This window comes from Rhinopithecus bieti, unplaced genomic scaffold, assembly GCF_001698545.2.
Source record: "Rhinopithecus bieti isolate Rb0 unplaced genomic scaffold, ASM169854v2 scaffold_13262, whole genome shotgun sequence".
Classification (NCBI taxonomy): domain Eukaryota; kingdom Metazoa; phylum Chordata; class Mammalia; order Primates; family Cercopithecidae; genus Rhinopithecus; species Rhinopithecus bieti.
The window spans coordinates 875,245-901,273 of NW_016808004.1; the positions used below are offsets into that span (position 1 = coordinate 875,245).

Here is a 26,029-nt window from a genome sequence, read left to right on the forward strand (position 1 = left end):
AAAAAAAAAAAAAAAGGCAAGAAATATACACAAACAATATAAACTAGAAATTAACACACAAAAAAATACGAATAATAAACACATGAAAAAATCCAACCCCACAGCAAATCAGATAGTACAAATTAAGGTAATACAGTGTCTAATATTATTCATTCACCAACTAACAAAATGTAAAATAAAATACTCAATATTGGCAAGGATATAAGAAAACAGGCTCTCCTATACACTGCTGGTCAGAATATAAATTGGTATACCCATTTTATAAATCAACCAGATAAAATTAACAAATCTTTAAAACGTACATATGCACTGAGACCTAAAAACGCTACTTACGGTACTTAAGTACTATATGCAAAGATGTTCATGATAGGGCTTTTTAGACTTCATTACAAGGTTGTTTAGAATTGCAGAGAAAACAAAAACAAACCAGTCCAATGGCTAAATGAAACATGTTCTCAGAGTATACCACGTAAAAAAGAAAAAAGCTATATAAATCAAGAGGCAGTATAACCTCTTTTTTTGTAGGGAAGACGAAGAGAAAAAACAAAAAAAAAAGACAAAAAAAAAAAAAAGCAGAAGGCTATTTTACAAAATGTCAACAGAGGTTACAGCAGAATGGTAGACTTATGGGCGGTATCTATTTTCTTATTTTTGCCTCTTTATATGTGCAGAATGAAAAACAAACATACTTAATAGTCAAGGGGCAAAAGGAAGAAATTTTTTAAGGTGAGGAAATGAATCGGTTTCTTGACTGTGGTGGTGGTTACATAATTATATGCACTTGTCAAAACTCATAGAATTGTATATCAGAAAGAATGAATTTAACTACATAAATTTTAAAAATGAATATAAATTAAGCATACTAAAATTTGTAATAATAACTATAAATGTGTGAATGTATGTATAAATCATTATTATCATTAATTTTCTTATGTGGCCAATTTGACTTCCAGGCATTCAATCCTAGCAAATATTAAAACAAAAGAGTATTTACATCTAAGAAAATGCAACGAGCATTATTTAAAGCAACAACTAAGAGTGAACAATAGAGGTTTGGGTAAATAAGAATCTGGCAATAGGATACTGATTATAAAGATTTTGATCCAGCCATATAATCAAACAGTAAGAGTCCTTGAAAGCTGCTATCTTAATAGAAAATTAATTTTTTAAAACTGAAAATGTTAAGTGAGAAAAAAACACGTCATAAAATAGCGTGTGCCCTAAGCTCCTAATTTTGCATGAGAAATGGCGGAGGGAAGAGCAGAAGGGAGGGACAGAGAAGACGGAGTACTTGTTTATATTGACATGGAAAAAAGTGTAAAGTATGGTAAGATGTTATAGTAGTTATGACATACGTAGCGGGGTATATTATTTGGACTGTTTCTTATTTTCTATAATGAACAGTTATTACTTCTGTAATCAGAAAAAAAATCTTTTAAACATCAATATTACACATGTTTACACTTGACTATGAGATGGAAATAAAGCATTGAGGGCATCTAAAAGAGTGAACTATTAAATAATCATATTAACAATTCAAAAAATTTGTTTTAACAACTTGAACAGTTATAGATAGCATGGAAATTGTATTGCCTACTAAATCCTGAATGTATCAGCACCTGGTTTTCTCCCCCATTCAATATATGGCATTATCTACACCGGATATTAAAACACTCATACTAGGTAATGTTCCTTTTGTTCACAGAGTGAGATTTTTTAAAATGCAAAGAAATCATAATGGATATTCCATTATCATTATTTAGAAAACACTAAGAGAATTCAACACTTCAGCCTACTGAGGACACTGCATCAATCAACAAATTTAATTTTGAAGAGCTGATTACAACTTAAATAAAGGATGTACAGATATATGCTCACTCACTTTTCTAAGACATGATCCTTGAAAAAGTTTAAAATAACACGTCCAAAGCTCAGATGCGTACACTAAAGACCAAAGAGGGGAATATTTCCTAAGACCCAACACCACCAAATTATAGGCTAGCAGCACACATCTTTCCCTGGACTGCAAACAGAATCAATAGTTTGAGATCCACTGGGAAGAATAACAAAGTAAGAAACATGGCCACAACACTTTAATAGCACATTGCTTTGAAACAGTTAATATGATGCTAGGAGGAAAAGTCACACGATATGAATCCTGAAACTTAAATAAGCCTAGAATACATTGACTAAGCTAATAGCTGCTGAGGATGGGGAGTCACATTCAACTTTTAAAAAGTACTAAACCTACTGCAAGGAAATAAAACTCCGTAGAGCTCTCTAACAGAGAATCATTGTAAATGAACAAATAAAAACAAAGAGTATTACAACATTATTTATTGATATAGAACCATATCTTGGGGAAAAAAAAATATAAAACATTTTCCCCATCTACTATTTGCTATTCCTAGAAGAAATATGTATAGAATTGTTTTCAGATCTTGCCAGATTTGGGATAATGTGACTGGACTTGAAAATGTGACACAATGTACTTAAGTGGATCATTATGGAAAACTAGAGTATCCCATAATGCCAGAACACAAAGAAAATATGGAAATCAAGTTCAAGGAACCCAACACGAACATTCTGATGTCTTAACTTGGTGTTGATAGCTAGATTAAAAGTGAAGTACATATGTTTACTTCCTTAAAGACTTGTCTCTTTTCAGAATGGACTTGAAGGTGCTTTACAACAAGGGGTATAATAAAGTTTATACAGAAGAAAACTCGGATTATGAATATAACATATTGTGCTGATAGGAACTTTACCTTCCCATGAATAGTCCAGGCTAAATCTTCATAGCACAAACTTTTCGGCATTACTACACCCTTTTAACCCTTGTTGCTCCTGGGGACTCAGGTGTGGCACCAACTGCACGGCGCTGGGAACTCGGTGACATCACAATCACTTAGCACAGATAATGAAATGTTACTTTGTATATCAAGCACAAGGCATGTTAAGGCAAGGTTCTATGCTATGGGAAAGCTTGTACATTTTAAATGACAAAGTTCCCTGAAATGTCAGTATTCAATTTTTAATAGTTCAGTGTAAAAAACAAAGTAGGTACCTACTCAACTTTCCATGAGATAACACTATGAAGCCAGAGATTACTAGGATTTAGAAAAGACAACAATGCTCTAACAACATAAACAGGACATCCCTATAACTATATATCCTTTTATTCTAAATCTTTTAACAATCTGAAGCATACATATAAAGAACTGAGAAAGATTAATCTTTCACTATAATATGGATAATCTATGGTAGGCAAAATCTATTTTACAACTCACATAAGCAGATGAGCAAATAAGAGTAGGAAAAAGACCTTTATTTATTGTCAAAACTACATATGAGGTGCAATATATACGAACCTAATAAAATTATATGCTGACATAAAACAGAAAAAGAACTGAAATATCAAAGGAGGCTGAACCATAAACTTGTAAGGTAATATTGCATTTAGAAGCTGTAAAACATGATCACTGTGAGTATCAATTAGCCATAACAGAATAATTAAAGTAGCCATGTATTCAATTAATTGAATTCTAGACTTTCGTTAGGAGAAATTACATAGGGTTCACTGAGTCTTTACCAAGTGGCATTAATAAACAAAGAATTATACTTCCAGCACTGTTTTCCAAACCATACCAGAGGGTGACCTTCAGTAGGGTAACTCATCTAGGTGAACTTAAAGGATGTCCCACCTATTACACTTTTCAATGAGGCATAAGCATCAGCTATAAGCAGACCCCAGCTTGAAATGTTAAACTGCACTGACGTCCACTAATGCTATAACACCTAATGTAAGGTAAACATAGACCAGAGAGATGAAAGACAAAAGTCCATTCTTCCAATATACTCCCTTTTCTGAAGTCTGGAACTCAAACCCAAGCATCCAGGATCAGGGCAGTTGGTGTTGGCGTTTGTATTGTCTTCCCCTTCTCAGAGTTTCAAGAGCCCTGATTGACATTTTAAACTTTTTCATACTAATAACATACTGAAAACAGTCAACTGATTATATCCTTTGCCACACAGGGGTATGATACGGTTTGGCTCTGTGTCCCCATCCAAATCTTATCTTGATCTGTAATCCCCATAATCCTCACATGTGGAGGGACGGACCAAATGGGAGGTGACTGGATCATGGGGGAGGATCCCCCTGCTATTCTTGTGATAGCGAGTGGGTGCTCACAAGATCTGATGGTTTTATAAGTGTTTAATGGTTCCTCCTTCACATGCTCTTTCACTCTCCGGCTGCCTTGTGAAAACGGTTCTTGCTTTCTCTTTGCCTTCCACCATGATTGTAAGTTTCCCGAGGCCTTCCCAGGAAGCGCAACTGTGAGTTAATTAAATCTCTTTCCTTTATAAATTACCTACTTTCGGGTAGTATCTTTATAGCAGTGTGAAAATGAAATAATACAGTTAACTGGTACCAAAGTAGTGGGGCACTGCTATAAAGATACAGAAAATGTGGAAGCAAGTTTGGAACTGGGTAATGGACAGAGGTTGGGACAATTTGGAGATCTCAGAAGATGACAGGAAGATATGGGAAAGTTTGGAACTTCTGAGAGACTTGTTGAACAGTCTTGACCAAAATGCTGATAGTGATATGGACAATGAAGTCCAGGCTAAGGTGGTCTCAAGATAGAGATGAGGAACGTACTGGGAACTGGAGCAAAGGTGACACTTGCTATGGTTTAGCAAAGACACTGGTGGCATTTTGCCCCTGCCCTAGAGAACCGTGAAACTTCGAACTTGAGAGAAACATGAAATTGAAACTTATGTTTAAAAGGGAAGCATGGCATAAAAGTTTGGAAAATTGGCAGCCTGACCATGCAGTAGAAAATAAAAACCTATTTTTCTGGGGAGAAATTCAAGCCAGCTGAAAAGATTTGTAAGAGTAACAAGGAGCTGAATGTTAATCACCAAGACAATGGGCAAAATGTCTCCAGGGCATATCAGAGGCCTTCATAGCAGCCCTTCCCATCATAGGCCCAGAGGCCTAGGAGGGAAAAACGTTGCCTGGACCAGACCCAGGGCCCTGTTGCTGTGTGCACCCTCAGGACTTGGTTCCCTGAGTCCCAGCAGCTCCAGCTCTAGCCACGGCTAAAAGGGGCCAAGGTACAGCTCAGGCCATTGCTTCAGAGGGTGCAGGCCCCAAGCCTTAGTGGCTTTCATGTGATGTTGGGCCTGCAAGTGCACAGAGGTCAATAACAGGATTGGGAACCTCTACCTAGATTTCAGAGGATGTATGGAAAGCCTGGATATCCAGGCAGAAGTCTGCTGCAGTGGCAAAGCCCTCATGGAGAACCTCTGCTCGGACAGTGCAGAAGGGAAATGCAGGGTTGGAGGCCCCATGCAGAGTCCCTGCTGGGGCACTGCCTAGTGAACCTGTGAGAAGAGGGCCACTGTCCTCTAGACCCCAGAATGGTAGATCCACTGACAGCTTGCACAGTATACCTGGAAACACCACAGGCACTCAACACCAGTCCATGACAGCAGCATGGGGGGCAGTACCCTGCAAAAACACAGAGGCGAAGCTATCTAAGGCCATGGGAGCCCACCTCTTGCATGGCATGAGACATGAGACCTAGATATGAGACATGGAGTCAAAGGTGATTTTTTTAGAGCTTTAAGACTTCATGGCTGCCCTGCTGGATTTTGGACTTGCATCGGACCTGTAGCCCCTTTATTTTGGCCAATTTCTGCTATTTGGAATGAGAGCACTTACCCAATGCCAGTACCCCCCACTGTATCTTGGAGGTAACTAACTTGCTTTTGATTTTACAGGCTCCTACATAGAAGGGACTATCCTTGCCTCAAATGAGACTTTGGACTTGGACTTTTGGGTTAAAACTGGAATGAGTTAAGACTCTTGGGGACTGTGGGGAAGGCCTGATTAATTTTGAAATGTAAAAAGAACCTTAGATTTGGCAGGGGCCAGGGTGGAATGATATGGTTTGGCTCTGTGTCCCTACCCAAATTTCATCTCAAACTGTAATCTCCATAATCCCCACATGTCGAGGGACAGAACTGGTAGGAAGTGACTGGATCATGGGGGCGGTTTCCCCCGAGCAGATCCGGTGATTATGAGCAAGCTCTCATGAGATCTGATGGCTTTATAAAGGTCTGAAGGTTTCTCTTTCACAGGCTCTTACTCTCTCCTGCCACCTTGTAAAAAAGGTGCTTGCTTCCCCTTTGCCTTCTGCCATGATTTTAAGATTCCTGAGGCCTCCTCAGCCATGTGAAATTGTGAGTCAATTAAACCTCTTTCCTTTATAAACTACCCAGTCTCAGGTATTTGTTTATAGCAGTGTGAAAATGGACTAATGCAAAGGTATATCTGCTATTCTCTTAAATAAGAATGGAGAGCCAAAATGAATGATTTTGAAATTAAAAGTAAAGCTGACATTGAATAAAGACAGGAGGTTGCTGGAGTACACAAATTTTGAATAGAAAGTGATCTGGTGGTGTTTTGCTTTAAATTATCCCAGAAGTTCTCTCATAACTTTTATGTATATCATAGTGCCTAACAAAAGAAGCAAAATGCAGTGCTGGATGAAATTAGAACCAATTTTATAAACTTTCTTCTACAGCTTGAGAGAGAGGGGACAGTTGTTAACTATATATTTACTCCTCCAGTTTTCTAGTTTTATTTCATAATTTGGAAGTTATTTGCACTATGACAGAGTAAGAAACTCAGTGAGGAGACAGAAGACTTGGGTGCCCATGACCACTCTGTGAAATCACCACACCACCATGCACTGACCCAGCCCAGCACCCATGTTCCAAAACCACCTTGGACATTACTTCCAGAGTCTTTGCCAAGTCATACCCTAGCTGCTTCTCCTACTTTTGCAGCTAATAAAACCTTTCAGTATGTTTCCTATGGCACTTGTTTTTTTTATTTTACCTTGTATGATACATGCTTACTTACCCACTGCTCCTCTCCTTAACTGTAAACTCCCTGAGACAAGAGAAGGGCTTTCCTCCTCTCTGTGTGTATCTTTGGCTCAATCTAGATCTGTACTTTCCACAAGGAAACAGTCAGTACACAGCAGCTGTATCAAATGAACTGCACTGAGTGCAAGAGTTTGTACGAAGTAAGTAGGTACAGCTTCTGGGAAGGAAATCTGTCCTAATGTCCATGATTTAGTTCAAACTACCACATGATATACAGTGTGATTTTATGTGTATGTTATTATGTAAGCTCTGAATTAAGTGCTGCCAGCAAGTTACTGAGGAATGCACAATCCAGGAGCAATCAACAAGTATTCTTATTAGAAGCTCGAAAAGTAGAGAAAGCTACTAGAAGCGCTTCAGTCACCCATGCCTTAATCAACAGTGATGTTTTGCTAATTAGCAAAATGACTGCTGGAAATGGGATTTTATTGGTGAAAATGGTCCATTAACCAGCATAATAAATGTTAGATATGAGTTCTTATTAGTAAAATGAGAGCTATCACAAATATATCAGAATTAGCTGCCATATTATAAAGACACTCCTACATCTGCTACATGAACAGGTTAAAGAAATCCAATGAGGCCTCTAGCTTTTACTGTAGGAATGGTGCCTCGGAATTGATCCCTAAAAAGCTCTGTATCCAGCCATGTGTTTAAGATGGAGATTCTTATCCTTGGCACTATCAACAATTTGGACCAGATAATTCTTTGTTATGGAGACAGGTCTTACATACTGTAGAACGTTTAGCAGTACTCATGGCCTCTAATCCATACAGCCCAGCAGCACTACCCCAGCTCTGAGTTGTGACAAACAAAATGTCTCCAGACACTGCCGAATGTTGCCTAGGAGGCAAAATCGCCTCTGTGGAGAACCACAGGTTTAAGAGGTGATATGGTTAGGCTGTGTCCCCACCCAAATCTCATATTGAACTGCAGCTCCCCTAATTCCCACGTGTCATGGGAGGGACCCAGTGGGAAGTAACAGAATCATGGGGGCGGACTTTTCCTGTGCTGTTCTCATGATAGTAAGTCTCATGAGATCTGATGGTTGTATAAAGGGAAATTCCTCTGCACAAGCTCTTTGCCTGCCACTATGTAACATGTGACTTTGCTCTTCCTTTGCCTTCTGCCATGATTGTGAGGCCTCCCCAGCTACGTGGAACTGTGAGTCCATTACACCTCTTTTTCTTTATAAATTACCCACTCTCTGGTATATCTTTATTAGTAGCATAAAAACAGACTACTACAAGAGGATTGTTGTTTGTCATCTGTCTCAGGTGAAACTTTCTTGCAAAGAAAATACTTAAAAGAACAGAAAACTGCAACTTCGTTGAGTTTTACAAAACTGGTCGTATGAATCATTTTGTACCGGCTTTCTAATAAAGTTTTATTCAATAAATGTCTGTACATATTGTAGAATTGGGGTTGGGTCTTCTTGTGCTATCTATCATCTGGTGGTAGGGTTGAATTGCAAAGGCATAAAGCACAAAAGCAATGAGAGTGGCTCACATCTTTGTAATGTAATGAATCATTTCCCAGTGAGAAAATATATAAAATATGTACAAAAGCTCTTTCTTTCCTACAGCTTCTGGTAAAACCAGAATCAAAGCTTCTATCACATATAAGACTTTGAATCCATTTAACTTATGTTCAGATCAGGCAGGGCCGAGATTCCGTTGACATGAACTGGTTCTGGTTGTTTAACATTTGTTCTGCTTGGGCAGTGACTACGTCATACCTGTTGTTAAATATTTTATATATAATTCCTGAGAACAAGGCATATTGTGATTCCATTATAACTTACAAGTTTCATGTTACAAAGTAACATGACATTTCAACATGAAAGGTGCTGAAACATATCACCACATCAGTTCAGTGGCATATGCTCTGTGCTCTCTGCCCAACATCCATTTAAGACAAGAACACTCATCACAATCCCCAACCCATAAGAAACATTAAATAAATGCTGAATCAAAAATGAAATGAACTGCTGGGGTTTCAGAGTTCTAACACAAGCAGTCTTATCTTCTCTAAGCTTCAGCTACTACATGCTTATGAAAGACACAAGTGAATATAAACAGCTAACAAGACTAAAAGACCATGGTGAAGCAAATTCAGCAATTGAATATAAAATACAGCTCCAAAAAGCAAAATTCTATAAAATAAATTAAGGACTCTATGTCACAGCATCATTAGCACGCTTAAAAACTTTAAAGCGAAGAATTAGCACTGAAAGATGAAAAGGTGGTAAAAGAGGCCATATTCTATAAAACCGTGTGATTATATGGACTTAGAGAAGGAATGGGCTTTTACTATCAAAGGCAGCTGCAGCACAGATTGGTGTTATCAACTACTGAATGCTACCATCACTCATAAAAGTAGGGTGGTCTCAACTCTAAACTATAGCTGTTGTGAGTACAGAGTGGGAATAAATACTAAGCAGTTTGAGTTATATAACCTAAGGTGCAATTATACTAAAATATCTCTATCTTCTTATTCCATATTGTGGGAAATAAAACTTCCATTTCCAGGCACTTACATATAATCTTGTTTTACCATGGAGATTAAAAATCTCAGAAGCACTCTGACATAGAGACACTAGTTAAACTGCACTATCTGCACCAAGATACTTGGTGTCAGTGAACTGACAAATAAATTGGACAACAACATGGAGACAATTACTGCACAACTTCTGAATTCCTTTTCTTTGTACTAACTTGTATTTGTTCAATTTAAATTTAGACTTAACGTTCACACTATTGGGACCAATTGGCCACTCAACCTCTTTTCTTGCAATCTGTTTCACATCCAGAGCTGAAGAAAACATCCAGAGATCACTCAGTTCATTTTCTAGGAAGTAAGTGAGGCTCCAAGCTCTTTGTCGGCGAAGGGAATTCTTGAAGGTCAGAAAGAGAATTGGTTCTGGGACTCCTGTCTCTTGACAACAGTGTACTTCCCAGACCTATGACTTGATTTCTCCTCATGCTGGCTTGAAGTTAAGAGAAAAAAATGTAAAAAATGACTAATCAAACATTTGTAACAATTTTCAGCCCTGGTCAACATAAAGATTTGTTTTTAAAGATTTTCTGCAACCGTTATTGCACACTACACTAAAAATAACTTCAAATCAACCTGTATACTATGTCGGTTCAGGTCTTCTGGGATGCAGATGCTGAGACATAAAGTACAAGAGACTGATTATGGGGACATGTGTGGGAAGGGTGGAGGACAGAAGGAGCAGAAGAAAGCAGGAGAGCCTCAGACCATGCTGAAGGTCTGACACCAGCAACAGCAGGGAAGGAATGAAGATCATACACAGCTCTGGGAAAATCTTAGCCAGGTTGACGAGGAGCCCCAGAGCATGTGGTGGATCCCAAAGTGCAGCAGCTTGATGCTGTCAGCTAACTGCACCACACCCTTTATCTATTCTGTTAAAGATAGAGTTAAAGGGCACACTCCTATGGCCACCACATAATCAGATTTGTTAACTAACACAAAACAAAATGATGACAACAAACATCAACTTCCACTTCAAACAGAATGTAAAGCAGCAGAGAACGAGGTTTACATGTGTTTGAATATATGAGTTCCCTTTAGAATTGCTTCATTTATGCAGGCCAGGCTGAGTAAATTCAATTGAACTTATGGAATACTATTTGATCCATAAGTTCTATCAAGTAGAAAAAGCAACAAAATAGGCATCAGACAACTAAAGCTTCCATTCCATCTTGGCTGCTAATTCATGGTCTACAGCAAATCACCTCACCTTTCTGGATCTGTCTCTTATCTGTACAATTCAGAGGATAGGCTAAATAATATCTAAGACCCCTCTAACATCCACATTTCATGCATTACATTTACCACAACATTTCCTCTATTATCCATTTTGAATCTACTAAGCAGTTAGGCCAGAGGAAATTCAATAAATGTGTATGTTCTTTTGCCAAACTGCTAGGATGCTAGGGGCACACATTAAACAACATTTGGAAATAACCATGTATACATGACACCTGGTTGCCAGGGGCAGACACTGTGCGGCAGCAGCAATGTTCCTTCTCTGCCTGACTTGGCACCGGCAGTGGGTTTGCAATTACCAGAACAGAGTCTTTGCCTTAGCAATATTCGCTGGGCTGCCTCCTGAACCTCATACCACCTGGCAAACTCAAATAGGTAAGACTGGGGCTGCAAGAGGCCACTTTTCTAAAACAACTTCAACTCCTTGCTGCTAACCAAATCACACTCATTCTTATCTTCTACATAAAAACGAGAAAGGCCAGAAAATAATCAGGCATGTTCATCCTGTTTACGTTTCTTTACAGAGGCTGGTATAATTACATCATACAGACATTTAACTTATGCAAACTCAACTGCCCAGGGTGATGGAGGGAGAGAGAATAATTTCAGTAGTACCCAGAGCTCCACTTACTCCACAAGAAAGCCTGAGACTGGAGGCATACATCAGCTCTCCTCTCAATCTGTCTCATCTCCCACACGCCCTCACAGAGTGAGCATCTCTTCCCAGTGAATGGAACTCTAGTGGTTGAACTTATACAGGTTTCATTCACAAACCTTTAAATGAAAGCCAGCACTTTCATCTAGTGCTCAACTGAAGAAAACTACTGATCCAGAATAGAAAAAAAACTAGCAGTGCTGAACTCCTAAGAATAATTTTGAACAAAAGAAATGTTTACCATATATGCTGATTTTAAAACTAAATCCTTAAGATGCAACTCTACTATATTCGAAGAAAAATAGAATTTGGAGGCTAGGCATGGTGGCTCATGCCTCTAATCACAGTATTTTGGAAGGCTGAGTCGGGTAGATCACCTGAGATCAGGAGTTCAAGACCAGCCTGACCAATATGGTGAAACCTCATCTCTACCAAAAATAGAAAAATCAGTTGAGTATAGTGGTGGGCACCTGTAGTCCCAGTTACTCAGGAGGCTGAGGCAGGAGAATTGCTTGAACCGGGGAGGTAGATGTTGCAGTGAGCCGAGATAGCGCCACTGAACTCCAGTCTGGGCGACAGAGCAAGACTCCCTCTCAAAAAACAAGAGAGACAGAGAAAGAGGAAAAAAAAAAAAAAAGAAAAAATAGAACTTGGAAAAGCACTTAAGGAATAAAAATTACTTTCTAAAGAAATCGTCCACAATGGGTCACTGGTAATGAAAGTACAACAGAACACTCAGCCCTTTACAACATCCCAGTTTTCCCCAAACTGGGTAGTGAGGGGTTTCTTGAAAACCTTCAGCCTCTGCACAAAGCCTCTGGCTTATCTAACCAAGGAAAATAAGTTAAGAGATAAGATCATAGGAATAACAAATGATAACCTGAGGCCTAAACAGGTAAGAAGGGAAAGAAGCCTTAGAAGGAAGCAATGGAAAGAAGAGAATGCACTCAAAGCACGAGTCATTCTCATCCAAATAGAAAGCAACAGCACACACAAGATAGGATGGAAATCAGCCACCTCAGTGCTGGGATCGAGGTGACTGAAGGGAGACATGCCATCATCTTCCCATTAAAGAAGCCACCCTGAGGCGAAGGCAAAGGCCACAGGAGGGAAGCAGGGGGTCCTCTTGTCTGACTCAGTCCTCAGGCCTGGCTGGTTTAGACTTAGCTTTGTTCACATCCCTATTTGTGAACAATACTCTGGTATGGGAAGACCAAAATGAGGCAGAGAGCTCCGCAATCTCAAATTCTAGAAACTCTTGGCATACCAGAGTTTTGCTGTCAAGGAACTTAGGAATAGACATGATCAGCATTGTCAACTTACAAATTTTAACATCCTTTGTCACCTTTAAAGACCTGTAACTACATAATCACACTAGAAAGCCTCACTGCACAGCAATGTGAAGCAAGTACAGTCATCTCTCAGTATCTGCAGGAGATTGGTTCCACAACTCCCCAAGACCCAAATCCACAAATGCTCAAGTCCCTGATATAAAATGGCATAGTATTTGCATATAAACTATGTACCTCCTCCCATACATGTTAAAGCATCTCCAGATTACTTATAATACCTAATACAATGTGAATGCTATGTAATTATTACCCTGTATTGATTTTTATTTGTATTCTTTTTAGTTGTTATATTAAGGTTGTTTTTTCTGAATATTTTCAATTCTTGGTTGGTTGAATCTGCAGATGCAGAACCCGTGGACACAAAGGGCCAACTGTAGTAGTTTCTACACGAACCTTTTTAGTTTATTTTTTAATCTTACAGTTAAGGAAACAAGTTGCAGACAAGAGATTAGCCTGAAATCCACAAGCTGGAAGAGCTGTCTCATGAACACAGAATTTCTGACTTCCCAGGAGAGCTCACCAGGTAGATCCATCTACCTGTTGTTGGGTTCGAACCCAACAACAAAAAGCAACCTCACAATTCTGATTTGGTCTTGTCTTCTGGGAAGTCAGAATATTATTAACTACCTGGCAAGGGTATCTGGCCTGCTTATGGCTATAGTTATTGTTTTAATTACATATTGCCTTCTGACTTAAAAATCATCTTACTGTGGGTAGGATTTTCATTAATCCATCATTTGATCAGATGCTAGAAAGCTCTTCGCAAGTGTTGGAACTGAGGAACTAAGTGATCAGATTCCAGACCAGAGAAAAGTGATTCCCACCCTTAAGCCTTTTATACCACATGTGAGTATACCACATGTGAGTGTATCACATGTAAAATCATCTTAATGACAAACATGAATGACATCTGATGCCGTATTTCTCAGCTATCAAAAATACGTGGACAAAGGACAGGCATGGTGGCTCATGCCTATAATGCCAGCATTTTGGGAGGCTAAGGTGGGGGGATCATTTGAGGTCAGGAGTTCAAAACCATCCCGGGAAACATGAGACCTCATCTCTACAAAAGATTTAAAAAAAAAAAAAAATCAGCCAGGCATGGTGGCATGTGCCTGTAGTCCCAGTGACTCAGGAGGCTGAGGCGGGAGGATCACTTGAGCCCAAGAGGTCAAGGCTGCAGTGAGTTATGATCATGCCACTGTACTCCAAGCCTGGGCAACACAGCAAGACTTTGTGTCCAGAAAAAAAACCCACAACTTTTTTTTCAAACCAATCATACATATTTAAGGCAGAGGCAGGAATATACCTTAGAAACCAAGGCCCTTAGAAGTCAAAGACACTTTTAGGATCATAAAGCTAACTAGTCATGAGTTAAGAATAGAATACAGATTATTCTGACTCACTTTTTAAAGTTGGCATACTAAGCAGTATCTCAATATTCCTAAAAACTTACCTATAAATGACACATGAAAAAATGCTCATCATCACTGGTCATCAGAGAAATGCAAATCAAAACCACAATGAGATACCATCTCACATCAGTTAGAATGGTGATCATTAAAAAAATGGTGCTGGAGAGGATGTGGAGAAATAGGAGCGCTTTACACTGTTGGTGGGAGTGTAAACTAATTCAACCATTGTGGAAGACAGCGTGGCGATTCCTCAAGGATCCAGAACTGGAAATACCATTTGACCCAGCGATCCCATTACTGGGTATATACCCAAAGGATTATAAATCATCCTACTATGCACACGTATGTTTATTGTGGCACTATTTACAACAGCAAAAACTTGGAACCAACCCAAATGTTCATCAATGATAGACTGGATTAAGAAATGTGGCACATATGCACCATGGAATACTATGCAGCTGTAAGAAAGGATGAGTTCATGTCCTTTGCTGGGACACGGATGAAGCTGGAAACCATCATTCTCAGCAAACTATCTATCACAAGAACAGAAAACCAACCACCGCATGTTCTCACTCATAGGTGGGAACTGAACAATGAGAACACTTGGACACAGAGCAGGGAACATCACACAAGGGGGCCTGTCATGGGATGGGGGTAGGGGGAGGGATAGCATTAGAAGAAATACCTAATGTAAATGATGAGTTACTGGGTGCAGCAAACCAACATGGCACATGTATACCTATGTAACAAACCTGCATGTTGTGCACATGTACCCTAGAACTTAAAGTATAATAATAATTTTAAAAAGCCATAAAAAGGAATGAGATCATGTCCTTTGCAGGGACATGGATAGAGCTGGATGCCATTAACCTCAGCAAACTAATGCAGAAACAGAAACTGAAATACCCCATATTCTCACTTATAAGTGGGAGCTTAACAATGAGAACACATGGACACACTGGGGGAAACAACACACACTGGGGTCTGTTGGGGGGCTGTGGGGAGGGAGAGCATCAGGAAGACTGGCTAATAGATGCTGGGCTTAATACCTAGGTGATGGGATGATCTGTGTAACAAACCTGCACATCCTGCACATGTACCCCGGAAATTAAAAGTTGAGGGGAAAAAATGGCTAATTAAAGTTAAAAAAAAAAAAAAAAAAAACTTGCCTATAAATAAGAATCCAGAAATAGAAATCCTTAATACATTATTCCAAACATAACATCACCAACCACCCCACTCCTGCCACCACATACACACAGATGTATTTAAAAGCATGCATTAACCATCCATTTGGATGGGCTGATCATCTGCAGAGCTTCTAAGATGCAATTCCTTTCCAGAGGCATTTACTAATTGAGATGAGTACTGTCCTACAGAGTTGACCAAAGGATATTGCCACAAATCAAAATAGCTGCATGAAAATATATTCACTGAAAGTAACAGACATATATATTAAGCATAAATAACCAAGACACACAACTCAATTAATATGGTAAGAGAAATATTTCACTGAAAGGACTGGCTCGATCCTTTAGACATTTACTATACTATGCAAAGAGAGCGAATGTTAACTGCACTGGACACAAAAATTATAACTATGTGAGGTAAAGCATTTGGCAATAAGCTGGATTTAAAAATTCCACAATGTATGATATATACTTCAAAACATCACATTGTACATGATAAATACATACAATGTTATCTGTCAGTTTAAGAAAATTTTTAATTTAAAAAATTTACAATATTAACCAGCTGTCAATTTTTTTTAATGTTAAATGTTTTGTGATCCTTGCCATTTGTCACTTTGCACAAAATATTCTAGGCTACAGGAAGGAATTAGTGCTTTTTCTAACTGAACAAAAAAGCCTGTTTGCTTTGAAAACTGCATACCACCTGCTATTAATCTGAAACTGAAAACAAGCAGTGTGATGACAGTTAGCAAGTTAACACCCCCTCCACCTCTTTCCTGAAAGATGAGCATGAGTGCCATTTCATAATCTTTTCAAAATTCTTTTCTAAAAAGTTCTAAGAAACAAATTTATATTTTACTACTAATAATGACATATGAGATTATTAAAACCAAACACAGTGCCCCTGCAGTGTGACAAGCCTGGTTTAAGCGCTGAAGGAATTCCCTCCCCAACCCCCCGCCCCATCTTTTTCCTTTTTTCTTTTTGTCTGGTGTCAGACAAATACGGCAGTAATGATCACACGATCAAGGAAGAGCTGACAACCAGCTGGAATATTTGTAAAAAAAAAGACTGCCTCGTAGGTCTTTGCAGCAAGCTATCTTTTGTCCTCCTGTAGCTTTCTGTCACCTGAGGTAGCCTGCATCCTCCGGAGATGAAATGCAACATAAAACTATTAATTGATCTACTGTCCAAACAGTTCCTGTAACACTTTGGAGAACTTTTGCAATTTGGTGGGTAGAATGGCCAGGCCACCAACTTACTCAGCTCTAAACACAAAGTCTGATCTAAGCAGAATACACAATTCATGATCACCCATAAATGACTCTGGGGCATTCTGAATGTGTCTCTTCCTGCTAGAGGAAATAAATCATACCCTATATACATGTTAACATGTTAAGTTAAATGCTAAAATAATTTACTCATCTGAAGAACAAAATAAACTTAATATATCTATTCATTTATTCAATAAGCACTCAATGAAAACCTATTTTGTACAAGACCCTCAGACACTGAACTAGACAGGGCAGACTACAATAAATAACTTGTCTATTGCATCTCACTCAATGACCATAAACCACAATCCTAAAGCTCCCATTTACACACAGAGCTATAAAACTACCAAGAATCCATTCCTGTCTACAGATGCCACGTTTTTCAGGAACTTATAAATTGGGGTAGAGGGCAGGGCACAGCTTGTAAACACAAGCAACCATAATAGAAGATAATATACGATAAGGACAGTATATGCTGCCAGGAAAATAAAGGATTTCATCAACTGGACTAGAACTTGAAAGCCAGATGAGTAGGATTTAGATGGGTAGAGATAGGGTCAAAGGCCATCGCAAGAAAGGGCACAAGAAACTGAGACACAGAGGAGGGAAGAAAGGAGGCCTCAGCAAGTCTATCAGTTGAAGAGGGAATTACAGTAAGAGGGCTAGAAAATAAGTGGGAACTAGTCTGTAGGAAGACTTAACTGGCTAAGAGGTCTGGACTTCATCCTGTAGGCCATGGGGGGGCCTCTAAAGGTTTTTGAGCACAATGAAAACAGTATTTTAGGAAGATTAATCTTGGTATGTAGGATGGATTAGAAAGAGGGGAGAATGCCAGTAGGGAAACCATTAAAAGGCCTGTTGAAAGGATCCAAGTGTGAGATAACAGGACCTGCATGTGCTGAATGACAGCTATGTTTCTACCAGCACTTTCTAAATATCTTCTAAAGGAAAGGTATAAATTCTAGTGAGAAGACAGTGAACTGCAGAACTGAGAAAACAAACCATGGTCAAAAACCCAGGGAAATGTACAAGAATTAACATAATACATACCATGACTATGCCACAAAAAATCTCCAAATAGAATCACCACTGAAACTAGGCAATTTGAAGGTAGGCCACAGATATATTCAAGAGATCAGACATGCTATTCTAAAATAAAATTAATTAATTAAGAAGGAAAAGATAATTAACGAAAGAGAAGGAAATTTGGGACATATCATCATGAGGCATGAGGAACTGTTTGCTTTAACCATCAGTCTCAGTTTGCAGTTCAGAACCTGGTGTTTAAGAGAATCATGCTGCCACGGCGCAGGAAAACATAACTGGGAGTTTTCCTGTGTCCAACTTGACAAAAGCACCAATGTTCTTCTATCAAAACTTCAAATTTGCTACAGTCTAACACCAAATTTTAAGTTCTTTACCCTAAATAAAAGGCCACTATATAAAGTCTCCAACCTTAGAAAAATCATGCTGGCTCTAAATTTTTAAATGTCCTAATTTTAACATTTGTTCAGATATTTCACTGAGATGCTGTTTAGTATGCCATCTTCAAAACATGAGTTAAAGTTACCCTGCACTTTCATCATAAAGGTATCCTTTCACATCTGAGACCCTTGGTTTCTAAGGCATGGTCTAAAGGTTAAAACTCTAGACTCTCCTCTGATAAAGACACCATCCTTCCCGGTAAGTGGCTAACATACCCGAAGAAGAAGGTCAGAAGCATAAGCCCTTGTAAGTACTGGGTCCAGGCCAGGCAGGTTCGTTTAGGTTCCTGTGGACACCTGAACAAAATGGAAGACAGATGCAAAGGAATAGATCCCTAAACTCAGGAGTCTGGGGAAAGCTGCTTCTAAATAACAAAGATTAATAATAACTAATAGTTGTGAACTTAGAATGTTATAAAGTTATCTCACATGCATTATATCATTTAATTCTCAAAATAATGCTAGGTCTTAATTAAATTATCAAAGCTATGTCTAAGGATATGGTTTGGCTGTGTCCCCCCACAAATCTCATCTTGAATAGTAGTTCCCATAATCTCCACATGTTGTGAGAGGGATCTGGTGAGAGGTAATTGAATCATGGGGGCAGTGATCTCCACGCTGTTCTCATGATAATGAGTTCTCATGAGATCCGATGGTTTTATAAGGGGCTTTTTCCCCATTTGCTTGGTACTTTTCCTTCCTGATGCACTGTGAAGAAGGACATGTTTGCTTCCTCTTCCACCATTATTTTAAGTTTCCTGAGGCCTCCCAGCCCTCCAGAACTGTGAGTCAATTAAACCTCTTTCCTTTATAAATTGCCCAAGACCAGGTGTGCTGGTTCACGCCTGTCCCCGCACTTTGGGAGGCTGAGGCAGGCGTATCACTTGACGTCAGGAGCTCAAGACCAGTCTGGCCAACATGGTGAAACCCCATCTCTTCTAAAAACACAAAAATTAGCCAGGTGTCATGGTGCACACTTGTCGTCCCAGCTACTTGGGAGGCTGAGGCAGGAGAATCGCTTGAAACCAGGAAGTGGAGGTTGCAGTGAGCCAAGATCGTGCCACTGCGCTCCCACCTAGGTGACGGAGCGAGCCTCCATCTCAAAAACAAAACAAAACAAAACAAAACAAAAATCAGTAACAAAAAAACAAGTCTCAAGCAGTTCTTTATAGCAGCATGAGAATAGACTAATACACTTACAATACTGTATAGCAGAGGAATGGTAAAATAAACAAATCCTGCCAAATTATCACTCCCAACTTCACAGTGGAGCGTAATGAGGGTCAAAGAAGTGAAAGGGATTGGCACAGTTACACAGCCAATAAGTGGTCAAGATGATGTTGTATTTATTTTTTAATCAACTACTCTCTCATTATTAACACAACCACCTTTATCTTCTTCTCTACAAAGCCATACCAGGCTCTATTGACAATTTTATTTCAGAAACTTCATGGCACTTGCAACCTACAGCACACAATTCATTCAGCAATGGTTACAGAAAAATTCCTACGCGTGAGGCATTGTAGCTATTGCTTAGAGGCTGGAACAAGAACGAGAAAATAATCAGGTATGAGCTTTCCCATGAAAAACTGGCACCAAGCACATACACTTGACCCTTGAACAACATGGATTTGAAGTGAGCAAGTGCACTTACAATGACTTATAATGCAGACTTTTTTCAACTCAAAGCAGATCCAAAATACAGTAGTCATAGGATACAAAACCTAAGTATAAACTTTCTATCCACAAGTTCTGTAGGGCCAACTGTGGGACTTAAAGATGCACAGAATTGGGTATATAAGGGCGGCCCTGGAACCCATCTACTGTGTATACCTAGGGACAACTGTATTTGTACCGGTAAAACTCACCAACGGCAGGGGGTATTTCTTTTTATTACTGTATGGTCAGAGTCCAGCATAGTGCCTGCAAGTCCATAAGAAGTGACCTCCACATGCTTGGTGCATGCATTGGAGAGCAGAAAGAGTTGCCATGGCTCCTATAGTTGCCTGTATTGTTCAGGCTCCTGACAGACACAAGTAGGTTTAACTAAATGCATACTCTTTATTCTTTAACTTTCTGATAGTAATAAACTATTGGGAATTCAAGCAGATTTCTGACAGAGAACGGTGAACAGAACAAAGTATATTTCTGCAGTTTCCCTTTGTATATCTGTCTCTCCGTTTAATATTGAACATTTCTATGTGTCATTTTCTCCATCTCTCTTGTGCCAAGAGATAGCTCTAAGCAGGTAGCTTAACTATTTCCATTTCTCTTCATCCAAGCTGACCCCCTCTAACTTTCTCAAACTGAACACAGCAGCACACTATAGATCAGCAAAGGGCTAGCAATTATATGCTTCTAAAACATGGCAGACAGAGGCAAGGATGTCACTGCTCCGGGCTCCCATGCTCATAGCAGACGTTGCTCAGCCAGCACTGTCTTTCCTGACCCCACTGAGTCTGAGTAAGGCTACACAACCTTTCCCAACACAGCTCATTACGTAAGCATTACCAATCAATGGGAGCTGGCTGACAGTTTGCCACAGTACTATCCTGGCTGTCAGACATGCTGTGGGTAAAAGAGTAACACAAGGAGAAGAAAAACTAACAGAAAACCAAGAGGAGTAATTAAGGGCATAAAAGGAGCATAATTAAGGGCAGCAGATGCAATAACAGATTAGGTTCAAAAAGAAGCACGGCCCATTCTCAGCCATGCAGAATAAGGGTTAAAAGGGCAAGAAGAGATGGGAGTTCCACGAACACAGTCCAGTAGACTCACAAGGCATGCCCAGTGTCTAAATGAACACATCAACACTAAAGCAAGGACAGAGAGTAGTCCACCCTGCTGGAATTAACAACTAATAGGAACAATATGGGAAGGGGTCCTAGCCAAGGAAGTAGCCATGAGATGACTGGCCACCCCCATCTACAAAGAGCTAGAGGCAACCCCAGAGCATCATTAACTACCTGTCAATGTTATCTTCAGGCACAGAGCAGCAAAGACCTTTCAGATCACACTGGAAGGACAAGGACTATTCATAGGTTATCTCACTATTCCCAGCAATCACCAGAATGCAAATGGGTCAAGGCAGACACAAGACGCTAACAATGAACCTACAAAAAGGCCCAAGGGATTCAAATTCTTTTTCTTCCTTCCATAAAAGTCCTGTGAGAAAGCAGAAGTTTGTTGTAGAGGTGCACAAGTGGTGATCTGGGAAAATACAAGTGGTGTGTACAAGTATTTCAAACTTACCTTGGGTCATCCCAACTTCAGCCTGACTTGTATCTTCCAGACAAACCTTTGCTCTGCTCCCTATCGGTTTAGTGTCTTTTGTAATAGCTTCACAGCAACTGCCTTGTGGCTCTCCATAACCCTTCTTTTATAATCTGTCCCCATGTTTATTGCCCAAAGCAAGTCAAAAGTTTAAAGCTTTGCTATCCAGTAGAACACCTTTGGTATGAATGAGATCATTAAATATAAACCAAATCAGAGCTAAATAACTGAATACACATGCAATGTAGGTTAATAATGGAACATGAACATGTCCACCTATGTCCTTTCTATGCCCTCTTATCCCCTCAATTGCTACTAAGTTTTCCATCTTTAGGTTCCCTTATCTTTGCAAACACAACAAAGTGAATTACATCAGCCAAATCAGCCAAACCAGAAATCCGCCCTACTCATAATTCTTCACCCTCTGTAAGCAACTACTCACAACGTCCTATCCATTAATACGTAATGTATCACCTTCAGGACTTCTGTTATATAGGCCACCATTTAAGACCTACTGCTATTCACTTGATATTTTTCTTTAAATTAGCTCTATTTCAAAAGTTGAATAATTATAAGAGAAGTCTTTATATAACTACCATAATTAGAAAATCAGATTCAACTGTCTAAGTGGAAGATAATAGGGAAAATATAATGGAAACTATTACTGGTTAGAAACTGTTGCCTGGCCCAAGGTTCTGATCTGAGACATCCTCCCTTCTCTGAGATAAGAAGATAGATAAACTGCTAGTGGTTAAAGGTAAAATGACGCTGGCAATGAAGAATGGGAGTAAATTACACGTTAGCCCATAGCCAGAGCACCTTCCCGGCTTGAAATGTTGGCTCTCCCACCTACTAGCCATGTGATATTGGGCAAGTTACCCTAACCTCTCTGTGCATCAGTTTCCTCATCTAGAAGATGGGATTTTTTTTTTTTTTTTTTTTTTTTGAGACAAAGTCTCACTCTGTTACCCAGGCTGGAGTGCAGCGGCATGATCTCGGGCCATTGCAACGTCCACCTCCTGGGTTCAAGTGATTCTTCTGCCTCAGCCTCCCAGGTAGCTGGGACTACAGGCGTGTGCCACCACACTGGCTAATTTTTATATTTTTAGTAGAGACAGGGTTTCACCATGTTAGCCAGGCCGGTCTCAAACTCCCAGCCTCAAGTGATCCACCCTCCTCAGCCTTCCAAAGTAGCTGGGGTTACAGGCATGAGCCACTGTGCCCGGCCAAAGATGAGACTATTAATAGTACCTCCCTCATAAAGATGTTATGAGGTCAAATGGGTTAATATGTAAAGTGCTTAAATTTTCTACATGTTTGTTAAATAAAAACTGTAACTGCCACAATGACAGTATTTGGTTCTGCTCAACAGCCCATATGCACTGTGCCAGCTAGAACATCACAACAAATGGCACTGTCTAGCACGCGATGAAAAATCCAGAACATCAATAAATCAAAACCCCAGCTGTGTCAAGGACACATGCTGAAGGAGGCCAGAGAAAAAGAATGTTGAGATTCCAAAGTGAAGGGAATCCACCTTGCATTTCCCCTGCTTCAATTAAACCAAAAATTTGGCTATCCCCCAAGTTCAACAACCTCTGGAAACTGTGGTAGGTATTATCAATGATGAACCAAACTCCGATTCAAGGATCTCAAAGTCAAATGGGAGACAAGTAATTTTTTTAAATCACAATATAATATGATGATAAAGGAGGCATGGAACTTTAGAGAAGGGGGAAATTATGTCTCTGGAGTCAGAGAAGTCTTCCCGAAAGGAGGTAAATTTAAAGATGAATCCAGGAGTCTGGGTAGGAATTCATCCATCAGGCAAAATAACAGGCCCTCCAGGCAGAGGGAATAGAATGCACAAAGCCCTAAAGGTGGAAGCGCAGGCAGCACTCAGGCTCTGGCCACACACAAGAGTACCTGAACAGTCTTCTTCACATTGGCTATGTCAAGAAAAATCTCACCAAATAGCCACATCCTACAACAGGGAGGTCTACCAATTCTGAAGCCATGATTTCTTACCACGTCATGTCCAGGATGAACAAGTGTGGGGAATGAATGATATCGGAATCTGCACAGAGAGGCACCACAGCGGGCGGAGGCCAGGTTACTAGTAGCAGAGGGAAGGAAAGAAAGGCTTTTAAGATAGACTAAACAGACTGACAATAACATGACACCGATGTGACCCACTGGGAAGAAACTACGCTGAGACAGCACACTGCTGGGCAACAAATCCAGTCAATGGGTGCTTTATTTCAAGGGGCACTTATCAACAGAAAAAGGCTCTATAAATTTTTTCTTTTTTCTTTTTTTTTTTTTTTGGCGGGGGGGTGGGGATGGAGTCTTGCTCTATTGCCTAGGCTCCCAGTGGAGTGCAATGGCACGATCTTGGCTCACTGCAACCTCCGCCTCTTGGGTTCAAGCAATTCTGTCTCTGCCTCCCGAGTAGCTGGGATTACAGGTGCCCGCAACCACGCCCGGCTTGTGTGTGTGTATGTGTGTGTGTGTGTGTGTGTGTGTGTGTGTATTTTTAATAGAGACAGAGTTTCACCATGTTGGCCAGGCTGGTCTCAAACTCCTGACGTTGTGATCTGCCCACCTTGGCCTCCCAAAGTGCTGGGATTACAGGCATGAGCCACCGTGCCCAGCCTAAGGCTCTATAACTTCTGATTAGTTTAGCACACAGCATCCACCTTTTCCAAAGAAAAGGAGTTATGCTTGTCAGTTTACTTCATCAGTGATCTCTACTGATGCCTCAAAGTTCCAGAAATGACATTACAACCTCAATTATCTAAGCCTAAGCATACAACTGGGTTCAGCCAAGGTGGCCCACAATTAGTACTATTATGTACATCATTAATAGAAGATATATTTTTTCCACAGAATGAGGAAAACAAGTATTGAACTTAAAAAGTATGATCTAGTTTATTTGTTGTGGTAGACAACTCCTAAAATTTAAAGAAATATAAAAACACTTATCTTTTCCAGACAATAGTCTTCAAATGTTCTCAAGCATTAAACCTGAAAGCTGGAACAAGGGGTGCCACTCTGGCTAACCCAGCGTGCCTTACACAACAGGAGCAGCTGGGGTGGGAGGGCGGTGCCTGACAGAGATGTGTGTGCGCATGTGGTTCAGTGGGAGGACAGGGACTCTGAAATGACAGATAATCAGATTAACGAAACACACCAACTTGGAAATGATGAGGAAGAAAGTTTCACTGGGAAAGCGAAAATAGAGAAGAATAATATAAATTCAACAAAAAGGCTGCGTGTGGTGGCTCATGCCTATAATCCCAGCACTTTGGGAGGTTGAGGCGGGCAGATTAGCTGAGGTCAGGAGTTTGAGACCAGCCTGGCCAGCATGGTGAAACCCTGCCTCTATCAAAAATACAAAAATTAGCCGGGTGTGGTGGTGCGTGCTTGTAGTCCCAGCTACTCAGGAGGCTGAGGCAGGAGAGGTTGCAGTCGGCCAAGATCATGCCACTGCACCCCAGCCTGGGCAAGAGAGCAGAACTCCATCTCAAAAAAAGTAACAAAATAAATTCAACAAAGAAACACTCTGCAATCCTATCTACCTCAACAAGTTCTCAAGGGCATCCACTGGAAGAGAGCAGCAAGGATTTTGAGCTATGGTAAGGAGGAACAGATTTTGGGGAAACATGGGGTCAGGGACAGGACAACTGGGACAAACCTCAGAACAGACTGTGCCCAGTTAAGGGGGCAGAAACACAGACTGGGAACCATAAGAAAGTTCTAGAAGTGACATGTGGAGGGCGGATGAGGACGATTTTTCTCACTCCTGCATGGTTCCCTCTGGTCTTTCCTTTTGAGCTGTTTCCCATATCCATCCCCTTCCTTATCTATCCTTCCACTTACCAGAAACTTTTTCCCACTCTCTTGTCTCTTTTTTTCTTTGCTCATTTCTTCTTCTACAATTTTATCTCCTCACTCTTTGTTCTTGCCCTTAGTGAGCTAAAACGTATGTGATGCATCAGAATTGTTTTGTTTTGAAGTTCAAAATAGGTCAATTGAGTATTTCAAATTTCTGACTCCAAAAGTCCCTAAGCATTAATCCCACCCCGACTATTTTACTTGTGCTCTGATTTCTTTTCTTCTAAGACAGATTTCCTATCCCTGACTTAGCAGATACATTCTTCATTCTTTTAATCTTTGCTCATGTTGCCACCTAGCCAATCCTTGAACTTCTTCATTAATTTTTAACTTTGTAGGCCGGGCGCGGTGGCTCAAGCCTGTAATCCCAGCACTTTGGGAGGCCGAGACGGGCGGATCACGAGGTCAGGAGATCGAGACCATCCGGGCTAATACGGTGAAACCCCGTCTCTACTAAAAAATACAAAAAACCAGCCGGGCGACGAGGCGGGCGCCTGTAGTCCCAGCTACTCGGGAGGCTGAGACAGGAGAATGGCGTAAACCCGGGAGGCGGAGCTTGCAGTGAGCTGAGAGCCGCCCACTGCACTCCAGCCTGGGCGGCAGAGCAAGACTCCGTCTAAAAAAAAAAAAAAAAAAAAAAAAATTTAACTTTGTGAACTCAGGGATCAGTGGGTACTAAGGACATGATATGGTTGGTGTTTTGTGGTGAGTTTTGTTTTGTTTTTTTT

General features: G+C 40.2%; 1 protein-coding gene across 12 annotated transcripts in view; it reads right to left on the minus strand.

Moving 5' to 3' along the window:
• Nucleotides 1-26,029, minus strand: part of CHCHD3 (coiled-coil-helix-coiled-coil-helix domain containing 3) — a 302,539-nt gene that overhangs the window by 105,494 nt on the left and 171,016 nt on the right. The gene's annotated exons all lie outside the window — the stretch shown is intronic.